At 38.1% G+C, this 11,454-nt stretch overlaps 1 pseudogene; it reads right to left on the bottom strand.

Moving 5' to 3' along the window:
- Positions 1-9,633: 9,633 nt before the first annotated feature.
- LOC110121887 (olfactory receptor 5M5-like) lies at positions 9,634-10,572 on the bottom strand (annotated as a pseudogene).
- Positions 10,573-11,454: the final 882 nt, after the last annotated feature.

The raw sequence follows: 11,454 nt of genomic DNA, 5'->3' as shown, positions 1-11,454 counted from the left end.
TTCAATTTGAGTTCTGTAAAGGTCACACTGTTAATAATAATCATATTATCTATAAAACTGAGACAGTATGTAAGGAATCATAAAGTGTTTTTCTCAACTTTTGTACATGATAAAGGAGACCATCTCCTTGGAAGAAAATCTATGACAATCCTAGATTGCATATTGAAAAACAGAGACATTACTTTACTGACAAAGGTCTGTCTAGTCAAAGCTGTGGTTTTTCCAGTAGTCATGTATGGATGTGAGAATTTGGACCATAAAGAAAGCTGAGCACCTAAGAACTGATGCTTTTGAACTGTGGTGTTGGAGAAGACTCTTGAGAGTCCCTTGGACTGCAAGGAGATCCAACCAGTCCATCCTAAAGGAAATCAGTCCTGAATATTCATTGGAAAGACTGATGCTGAAGCTGAAACTCCAATACTTTGGCCACCTGATGTGAAGAACTGACTTAGCAAGGAAAACTTGGAGAGAAGTGGACAGAAGTGGCTCTGGCCACTATAAAGCTTGGTATTCTTGACAGACACTCTCAACCTGAGGCTCTGTCTTGTGGCCTTTGATCTATTTCTTTTTCCATTGTGAAACCACTCCATGGTATATTTTTAAATATTTGTACTATGAGAAAAATAGAATTTAGCTCAGCTGGTAAAGAATATGCCTGCAATGCAGGAGATCCCATTCTGATTGCAGGGTCCAGAAGATCCCCTGGAGAAGGGATAGGCTACCCACTCCAGTATTCGTGGGCTTCCCCATGGTGGCTCAGATGGTAAAGAATCTGCCTACAATGCAGAAGACCTGGGTTTGATCACTGGATTGGGAAGATCCTTGGAGGAGGCCATCGCAACCCACTCCAGTATTCCTGCCTGTAGAATCCCATGGACAGAAGTCTGGCGAGCTACCATTGATTGGGTTCCAAAAAGTCAAACATGACTGAATGACTAAGCACACAGCACAGCAAACTGTTCAATACCTAGTCCTACCTGTGAAAGAAGAGTGATTTCCCAGTGACAGCACGGATATGAAGAAGCTGAGGAATTTATACCAGAATTGTCACAGAGGGATCAGCACCCTAGGGTTCAATTATTTCTCACAGAAAATTATCTAGACTATAAATCATCATGAGTGATTTACTCTTTTTAAATCTTAAGCCCATTGAGGACATGATTCTTGGCTCTCCCCAGTATCTTCAGGGAATCAAATCTGAAATGGTATACTAATGGGACTCATTTTTTTTTTTAACTTATACCTAAATGTCTTGATATTTTGAGACTTGACTTGGGGAAGTTAAGTTTTCATGCAGATAGAAGACTGAATGATATAGGAAAATCATCAGATGGTCAGATAACATTTTCTGCATTTGAACTACTTATTTACTGCTTCTGAACATTGCTCTTTATATTTTAAATTGTTGTAGTAATAAATACCTAGCAAAGGGAACACCGTGGATATACAGATAATATAAATGTGCTGATGCTTCCTTTGTCAGTCTAGACCATCTATACAGCTTGTCTTTTTATTTTCTTTCTTTCTTTCTTTTTTTTCCTACCTGGAGCTTAATCCTTAAATTCCATCAATAGAGCTCTTCAAGTGTCTAGTTTCCATCTGAGTTAGGCCAGCAGGAGAAACTAGGAGCATAACAGAGGTGAGAGGAAGAGAAAAGTATCCAAATTTCATTTTCATTTTCTCCCAGTTTCACAATGAAGTGTTAAGGTGGCTGCACCTTTTCAAGGAAAATTCCTGCTGAGGTGTGTGTTGAAAAGGTGGCCTGGCATGTTCTTCCTGGATCTCGTGACACTAGAACCCTGACAGAGGCCCTTGTGTTGACTACTTCAGGACTTGTATGAAAATCGTCTTATGAACTTAGCCTCCAGATGCTTCAAATTCTTGGGCTGATTTATTTAACACTGCCAGTATTCTCCTCATTAAATTAAATTCTTTCCATTAAATTCTCTTCAGTTAAAACATGTGAGTAGGATTTTGTTTTGTCTCACATCCCTGAGCTCAGACCAGAGTGTTACACAGTAATTTCTCAATAAATGTTGTGACTGAAGTGAAATTTCTGGCTTTACCATTGCTGGATACTAAAGGGGCCATTGAATCACCATCCTTCTGGGTGGTGATCACTCGCAGACTCCACACAGGAGTCAGAGATCAAAATTACTAGCATTGTGCTGTGCTTATTCACTCAACAGATCTGACTCTTTGTGACCCCATGGACTGTAGCCCTGCCAGGCACCTCTGTCCATGGGATTCTCCAGGCAAGAATACTGGAGTGGGTTGCCATGGCCTCCTTCAGGGGATCTTCCCAGCCCAGGGATTGAACCCAGGCCTTTGCAGTGCAGGCAGATTCTTTACTGTCTGAGTCGCCAGGGAAGCCCAAGAACACTGGAGCGGCTAGGCTATCACTTCTGCAGGGGAACTTCCTGACCCAGGAATTGAACCAGGGTCTCCCTGCATTGCAGGTGGATTCTTTACCAGCTAAAATACCAGCATTATTGCAGATAAAACTGGATATGAGAATGCAGCTTAAACATGCTTCTCTACCTCTATTTTGAGAATTAGAGTCACCCAGGCAGAGCAGAACAGTGAGAGAACTGTTGCTCCCCCCTCCCCTTTGGCATGGCTGAGCAGCATGTCTGATTGAGATGGACGTGGGCATCAACCACACAGAGCAGAAAAGGGCGTTTCTATCGCTGATGAGGCACCTGCAGTGACCTTTTTCATCATGTCGTGTATTTCCATTCACCCAGCCAGTGTAGGTAAGTGGAAATCTATAGAGAGGATCTGAAGGTCCTTCAAAATCAGCACTGCTCTTACACTTGCCTCTGGATATCTTTGAAATAAAGATACTGCTCAGTAGAATTCCAAAAGCACAACCACTTGTAGAGGATGCACACACATAATGTACACCAGTCATGAGAACTAACTTATGTGATTCGACATGTGAACAACACATTCACATCTTTGAAAATTCACAGCTTGAAGGTTCATATGTAAAGGACTTATTGTATATGAATACAGTTTTGCTGTTTGTGATGATGTGGATTCACTTGGAGGGCATTAAACTACTGAAATAATGCAGAAAGAGAAAACACACAAATGTTGTATGATATCACATGTATGTGGAATATAAAAAATATAACAAACTTGTGAATTAAACAAAAAAGAAGCAAATTCACAGATATAGAAACCAAACTGTGGCTGCCAGTGGGGAGAGGGAAATGGGGAAAGGCAGTAGGGTTAGGGAAAATCGAGTTGTTATGAGAATATGTAAAATCATGTGTATGAAGCTCTTAAATATTTTAAAGCACTGCAGAATTTAAAAAATCTTTTACTAAATAAAAAAGTGTAATATAATACACATAACATAAATTTATATATATATGTATATATATATATGTATATATATATGTATGTATGTATGTGATGCAAAGATACCATATCACCATATATGATCTTACTTTGGAAACTGTAGGCATGTGTGTGTGCACACAGTTAGCACAGAGCACTGCAGAAAACCATGTGTGAGTTGCTCCCTCAAACACAAAGGTTTTACTTCATTGAGGCTGTGACTCATTTCTGTCTATGAGTTTCCAGTCAAGATGCCACAACCTTTGCTGGAAAACAGGAGTTAGCACTGAGTTACAGGTGCTCTGAAAGGAGTGTGTAAGGGGAAATGATCTGAAACAGCATATTCATTTGTATGACAGCATCAAGATGGCTTAGGAAAGTTTTCATGATCTTTAACACACAAGCAACTCAAGAGAGAAAATAAGTGGTGATTACTAAAACAGAGAAAAATGGAAGGAAAATGATTAAGACTTGGGAATTTCAAATGTATAAAGATGTGGCAGGAAACTGAACTAGAGAAGATCATTTGAAGAAGGATTCATTTATTATTTATCACTTGATGTTTGCCTGTGGGACAAAAAGTGGTCTTGACTCATAAGCTCAATGACTTATGTGAGATCCAGATGTAACACCTACTGAAGTAGAATAGAGCTACTGATAAATGGAAAGTAAAAAAAAAAAAAAAAAGTCTGTTGAGAGAATTTGGGTACACAGAAAGAAAATAACAGTTGACCTGGCTGCCTGGTAAGGCTGGAGTGAAGATGAGAATCTTCTAAACAAGGTACTTATGGGTTTACTTGTTCATAGCCAAGAAGAGCCTCTATCTGTTGGAAAAAATATATACCAAAGGATTACCTCAAGGACAGTTCAGTTCAGTTCAGGCACTCAGTCGTGTCTGACTCTTTGCAACCCCATGAATTGCAGCACGTCAGGCCTCCCTGTCCATCACCAGCTCCTGGAGTTTACTCAAACTCATGTCCATTGAGTTGGTGATGCCATCCAGCCATCTCATCCTCTGTCGTCCCCTTCTCCTCCTGGTCCCAATCCCTCCCAGCATCAGGGTCTTTTCCAATGAGTCAACTCTTCTCATGAGGTGGCCAAAGTACTGGAGTTTCAGCCTCAGCATCAGTCCTTCCAATGAACACCCAGGACTGATCTCCTTTAGGATGGACTGGTTGGATGTCCTTGCAGTCCAAGGGACTCTCAAGAGTCTTCTCCAGCACCACAGTTCAAAAGCATAAACACTTTGGTGCTCAACTTTCTTCACAGTCCAATTCTCACATCCATACATGACCACTAGAAAAACCATAGCCTTGACCAGATGGACCTTTGTTGGCAAAGTAGTGTCTCTGCTTTTTAATATGCTATCTAGGTTGGTCATAACTTTCCTTCCAAGGAGTAAGCATCAATTTCACAGCTGCAGTCACCATCCACAGTGATTTTGGAGCCCTCCAAAATTAAGTCACCCAAAGTTTCCACTGTTTCCCCATCTATTTGCCATGAAGTGGTGGGACCAGATGCCATGATCTTAGTTTTCTGAATGTTTAGCTTTAAGCCAACTTTTTCACTTTCCTCTTTCACTTTCATCAAGAGGCTCTTTAGTATTTCTTCACTTTTGCCATAAGGGTGGTGTCATGTGCATGTCTGAGGTTATTGATATTTCTCCCAGCAATCTTGATTCCAGCTAGTGCTTCTTCCAGCCCAGCATTTCTCATGCTGTACTCTGCATATGAGTTAAATAAGCAGGGTGACAATATACAGCCTTGATGTACTCCTTTTCCTATTTGGAAACAGTCTGTTGTTCCATGTCCAGTTCTAAGTGTTGCTTCCTGACCTGCATATAGGTTTCTCAAGAGGCAGGTCAGGTGGTCTGGTATTCCCATCTCTTGAAGAATTTTCCACAGTTTATTGTGATCCACAGAGTCAAAAGTTTTGGCATAGTCAATAAAGCAGAAATAGATGTTTTTCTGGAACTCTCTTGCTTTTCTGATGATCAAGGACAGTAGAAAGTTACAAATTGTTAAACCTGGAAGTAGGACTTTGTACACTATAGATAAGATCCAGTACAATAGCAAATATACTGTATCCTTGTCAAAAACCATCAAGCATTGCAAGACAATGAGATGGGAACATTGCATCTAATATAAGGGTTTCTGAGACCAGAACACTGTTAACATACTAGTTGCATGTACACAAACATGCCATTCCTGCAAGACAGAGGGCAATCTACTTGGATAGATGAATTTTGTAGGATATTTAATTACAAGTCAATGAGAAAATATTTTGTTTCAGAAAAAGCAATAAAGGTAAAATTTTAGCATGAATTCATTTCAAGATGGTTTTCACATCCTCTGTTTTGTTTGCTTTGCTTTATATCTCATGAAAACCTTCAAAAGGCTATTAAAATCATGGATCCTCAATGAAAATAAGGCACCCCCACACAATCTTAACAAAAAATAAAAAAATCAATATGACAGTGGTTCTTAGATTGTCCACCTCTAATAATAAGATCTTTTGTACTATGATCAGGTCCATCATATGCCTGAGGACAAGTCCTTGTATTAGTGTGTGGGGAGCAGAATGTTTGCCTTTCTTGGTTCTTCTGCACCACTGACAGCTCTCTAAAATATTGTTCAGAAAGATCAAAAGAAATTTCAATAACTTTGTTGCCCAGGAAATTAGTTGAATTTCAAACTGACACTGAAGACAAAAAGGAATGTCTGTACATAACTTGATAAAACAATGTGTAAATTGTAGGCATTAGATTGAGACTTTACTAAAGTTTCTTTTGACTAAAAAGAGAAAGTGGAAGCACAGAGACTTACTTCTGGTTTGGATGTGCACTTGTTTTCTCTACCTCTGATTAAGATAGTTCACTGATCCTCTCTAAGCCGAGAAATGTAACCACATTTCTAGCAGGATATGAGAGGTAGGGACCCACTTTTAAAGCAAATCTCAGAAGAACTTAGTGGTAACCAGGAGTGTGACATTGGGAATCAGCCCCCTCGAAATTCATTGGAACACCTGGGATCAGAGAGAAAATCATATGTCTTAGTTTTATTCTCCATAATTTCAAATCACTGTTTGCCTTAAAAACTGTATGTGGGCACACAAAAAATATCAAATTGAAAGTTTGATGACTGCTTGTTTTATGTTTTCCCTTTCTTTTATAATGAAATGACTTCCTCTCCAAAATTCAGAACTCTTATCAATATCCTTCATGATGAAGGTGGATGTCTTGAGCAGGTCAGGCATTAACAGGAGTTTGAAACTGTCCAAGTGATTGGCTGACATTATTTATATTGGTAGGTTGACTCCTCAAAACAACCCAAAGAGGCAGTTGACTCACACTTGAAGTTTCAGCTAAACAGATAGAGGTTCTTTTAAAGGAAAATTGTGTCACTAACTCACCTTGTGCTACGTGGCTAGTATGTGTTAGGGTAGGGTTTGAGTTCCTGCCTTCACAAACCAAGTTGCCTACAGTTTCAGTCATAGGTAGTTTCCACACCTCAACCTGAAGACAGGTTTCCACAGCTAGCACAACACTAAAACTGAAAAGAAGAAAACTAATGATGATAATATTTTACCCACAGAGAAAAACAATCCGATAGTCCATCTATCTCTATAATCAAACTAAAAGAAGCCAGAAAATTAAATATTTTTTAAATACTTAAAACAAGTATTTGTTTTGGTATATTCATATCCAAATGAATGCTCCATTCCAAATGGACAAGTGATATTCTTAGATAAGTGGATTGAAGGGAGTCTTACTAACAGAACTAATTAAGGGTTTATAACACTCAGAAGAAAACTAAACTATAAAGGAAGAGTGACAGCAAAGAGTATTGTTACAGAAACATGGATAAATGTCACTAAAGTTAAAGGAACATGGATATTGAATCAATATTTAATATAAATATACTTGAAATCATATGCTACATAGATAATGTGTAAACTTCATTATTAAATAATTTATTATTAGTGATGAATTCTATGCCTGTGGATGGAAGTTTGTTAGTTAGAAGCAGGGTATATTTGTAATTAAAATATTCTATACCCCTATTATTATTTAACAGTAAAGTAGATGTACTGATTAATGACTAAGTTAAGGCAAGTATGAATATAAAATTTAAAGAACTTTATTGAAAATAGACGATAGAATATGTCATAGTCAAACAAGGAGTAAAAAGAAAAGAAATTTAGAAAATATGATTTAATTCACAGTGGGTAAAATCAAAAAGCTTTGACTAATCTAGACAGCATATTAAAAAGCATAGACATTACTTTGCCAACAAAGGTCCTTCTAGTCAAAGCTATGGTTTTTCCAGTAGTATGGATGTGAGAGTTGGACTATAAAGGAAGCTGAGCACTGAAGAATTGATGCTTTTGAACTGCAGTGTCTGGAGAAGATTCTCGAGAGTCCCTTGGACTGCAAGGAGATCCAACCACTCTATCCTAGAAGAAATCAGTCCTGAATATTCATTGGAAGGATTGTTGCTAACACTGAAACTCCAATACCTTGACTACCTGATGTGAAGAACTGACTCACTGGAAAAGACCCTGAAGCTGGGAAAGATTTAATGTGAGAGGAGAAGGGGATGACAGATGATGAGATGGTTGGATGGCATCACTGATTCAATGGACACAAGTTTGAGCAAGCTCTAGGAGTTGATAATAAACAGGGAAGCCTGGCATGCTGCAGTCCATGGGGTCGCAGAGTGTTGGACATGATTGAGCGACTGAACTGAACTGAACTGACTGAACTGGAAACAATAAATATACTGCTAAAGAGCTATGATTATCAGAAACAACTTTTACTTTTTAAGTATCAGAGATGGGATAAGAACTATATATGATATGAGGAATAATACTAACTTATTATTTGACATAATTTAATAATATAAACTCCATGTTTAGAAAACTATGAAAAGAAAAAAATCCACAAACATCTCTCTCATGTCTTATGTGTGAAACAATAAAACTTGTGTGAGGATACTGAAGATCTGAAAAAAGCAGAGAAATCAACTAACTTGGCCGAATAGAACCATATTCTGTTCAACTGCCATCTCTTCTGAAAGTTTTCCAGAACCCATAAGATTCCCCCATTTGTATGCCTCAGGAGGAGATGGCAAAGGTTGAGCAGTAGCGTCCATGACATGGAGATGTGTGAAAATCCTAAACAAAAGTGTCATTGTGTGAATACTTAGTGATGATTTCTTATGCCTTGACAAGTGCTCTTTATATTGTTTTGTGCTTATGGTTGGGAGCTGGTAAAAGATCATAATAAAAAATAATGAATGAAAGTAAAATATCAGTTTTAAAAGCAGAACACATATTGGTAAAACAAATAAAATTTTTTTTTTCAAAATCTAAAGGCAATTTGGCATTTCTGCCAAATGATTTAATAAAGAGGATTACAATGGCCCAGTACTAACATCTAAACAAGTTTCTTAGAGTAATAACTTAAGATACCCAATGATCTTCACTGACACATAATGTGAACAAAGGAAAAAAATCAAGCAAACAAAGAAAAAAACCTTTCTTCCTGATATGGCTGACAAGTTTTTGAAAATATTTCAGAAATTATAAACCCTCCAAATTAAACAAATTTTATTGTCTTAACACCACTTGGTAAATCTGTCTTCTATAACTTTGAGTACTGTGAATAGAATTTTCTGTCCTTAGTAATTTCACAGAGCAATAAAAATGCTGTCTGGTGTTGTCGTTAAATTCCTATGTGACATTTACTTTAAATACACTAAAATAATACAAGCTAATGATCTGACACATTCCTCCAAGTCTCATAAGTGAATATAAAAGAAAAAAAAGGCCAATAGGAAGAGTGATTTATTAATTGAAAATTATCTCTGATTAGAGAATCTCAATATATTATATACCTCTAGTTAAATGTGTATCTGATTTGACAAACAATTTCTCTTGAAACACTTGCTTATTGCTCTTTTTACATCTTTGTTTGGAAGGCTGTAGGTTTGTATATTAAGACTTATATTAAAACTCTGTACACTTATGAGTAAAGTGGATAGAATAAACTGTGCTTTATTAATTTTATACAGCAATAACAATGCTGTTTGGTCTTGTGTTTTAATTTGTATGCGGTATTTTTTTTAATACACTGAGTCACACTAATAACAGGCTAACATTCCCCCAAGTTTTATAGGTGAATTTTAAAAAAATTCATAGTCAAAATGATTTTTTAATTTAAATAACTCACTAATTGATCAGACAATATGGATATGTTACATACCTGTGATCAAAATGCACACTCTATTTGGCAAAAAATTTCCTTTGTATCATTCTCCTTACTGCATTTTTAACATCTTTGTTCCGAAGGCTATAGATCAAAGGATTTAGCATAGGACTCACAAAGATATAAAAAACAGCTACAATTTTGCCCTGTTCTACAGAGGTCTCAGAAGGGGGCCTCAGATACATGCAGAACAGTGTCCCATAAAAGACAGTGACAGCTGTCAGGTGAGACCCACAGGTGGAGAAGGCCTTGTGCCTCCCTTCTGCAGAGCGGATACGCAGAATGGCTCTAAAGATGAAAATGTAGGAGATGAGGATGATGGTGAGAGAACATGTGAGGTTGGAACCAGCCCCCACAAACATGGCAGTCTCATTGAAATTAGTATCTGAGCAAGCCAGGACTAAGAGAGGTGGGTCTGCACAGTAAAAGTGGTTGATTTCATTGGGTCCACAGAAGGTGAGACGGAGCATCAGGATGGTCTGGGTAAGACCACTTGCAAAGCCATAAATGTAAGTGGCAGCAACAAGAGAGATGCAGACAGCTCGGGACATTTTGCTGCCATATAACAAGGGTTTGCATATGGCCACGTAGCGATCATAAGCCATCACTGTGAGCATATAATAATCTGCAATCACCAGGGCAATGAAAAAGTGGAACTGTATAAAGCAGCCAAGGAAGGAAATGGTTTTTCTCTTGGATAAGAAGTGAACCAGCATCTGAGGAGTGACAGTGGTGGCATAACAGAGATCTACAAAGGAGAGGTGGCTGAGGAAGAAGTACATTGGAGTCTGAAGCTTTGAGTCAGCTCTGATTAACAAAATCATGCTCACATTGCCGAAGACTGTGATCAGGTAGATGACTAGGAAGACCACAAAAAGGACAGGCTGCAACTCAGCTCAATCTGTCAGTCCCAGGAGAATAAACTCAGTCACTTCTGTGTAGTTTTCCTTTAACATTGTGTTTGCTCAGCTTCCAATGAAGTCTAAAGTAAATGAAATAAAAATGAATTTATCCTTTGTCTTTTTTCCATTACCCACATCATCACCTTATGCCTACTCCTCTCAAACTTGTAAACACATGTGGCATAAAGTAGTAACCTAGGGGATTTCCCTGGAGACCCAGAGGTTGAAACTTCACCTTCCAGTGCAGTGGGCAAGGATTTAATCCCCAGTTAGGGAGCTAAAATCCAACATGCCTCATTGTCAAAATACCAAAACATAAAACAGAAGAAATATTGTAACAAATTCAATAAAGACTTTAAAGATGGTAATTTGCGAGGGAGTGATTTGGGGAAAATAATGTATGTCAGACTTTATTTTTGGGGGCTCCAAAATCACTGAAGATGGTGACTGAAGCAATGAAATGAAAAGATGCTTACTCCTTGGAAGGAAAGTTATGACCAACCTAGATAGCATATTAAAAAGCAGAGGCATTTTGCATTGCAAAACAGAAAAAGAGACTCAGATGTATAGAACAGACTTGTGGACTCTGGGAGAAGGCGAGGGTGGGATGTTTCAAGAGAACAGCATTGAAACATGTAAATTATCTAGGGTGAAATGATCACCAGCCCAGGTTGGGTGCATGAGACAAGTGCTTGGGCCTGGTGCACTGGGAAGACCCAGAGGGATCGGGTGGAGAGGGAGGTGGGAGGGGGGACCGGGATGGGGAATACATGTAAATCCATGGCTAATTCATTTCAATGTATGACAAAAACTACTGTAATGATGTAAAGTAATTAGCCTCCAACTAATAAAAATAAATGGAAAAAAAAATTAAAAAAAAAAAAAAGCAGAGGCATTACTTTGCCAACAAAGGTCCGTCTGGTCAAGGCTATGGTT

This window comes from Odocoileus virginianus, unplaced genomic scaffold, assembly GCF_023699985.2.
Source record: "Odocoileus virginianus isolate 20LAN1187 ecotype Illinois unplaced genomic scaffold, Ovbor_1.2 Unplaced_Contig_146, whole genome shotgun sequence".
Lineage (NCBI taxonomy): Eukaryota > Metazoa > Chordata > Mammalia > Artiodactyla > Cervidae > Odocoileus > Odocoileus virginianus.
Note: the sequence above shows the minus strand (reverse complement) of the source record. Positions and strands in the feature narration are given on the sequence as shown.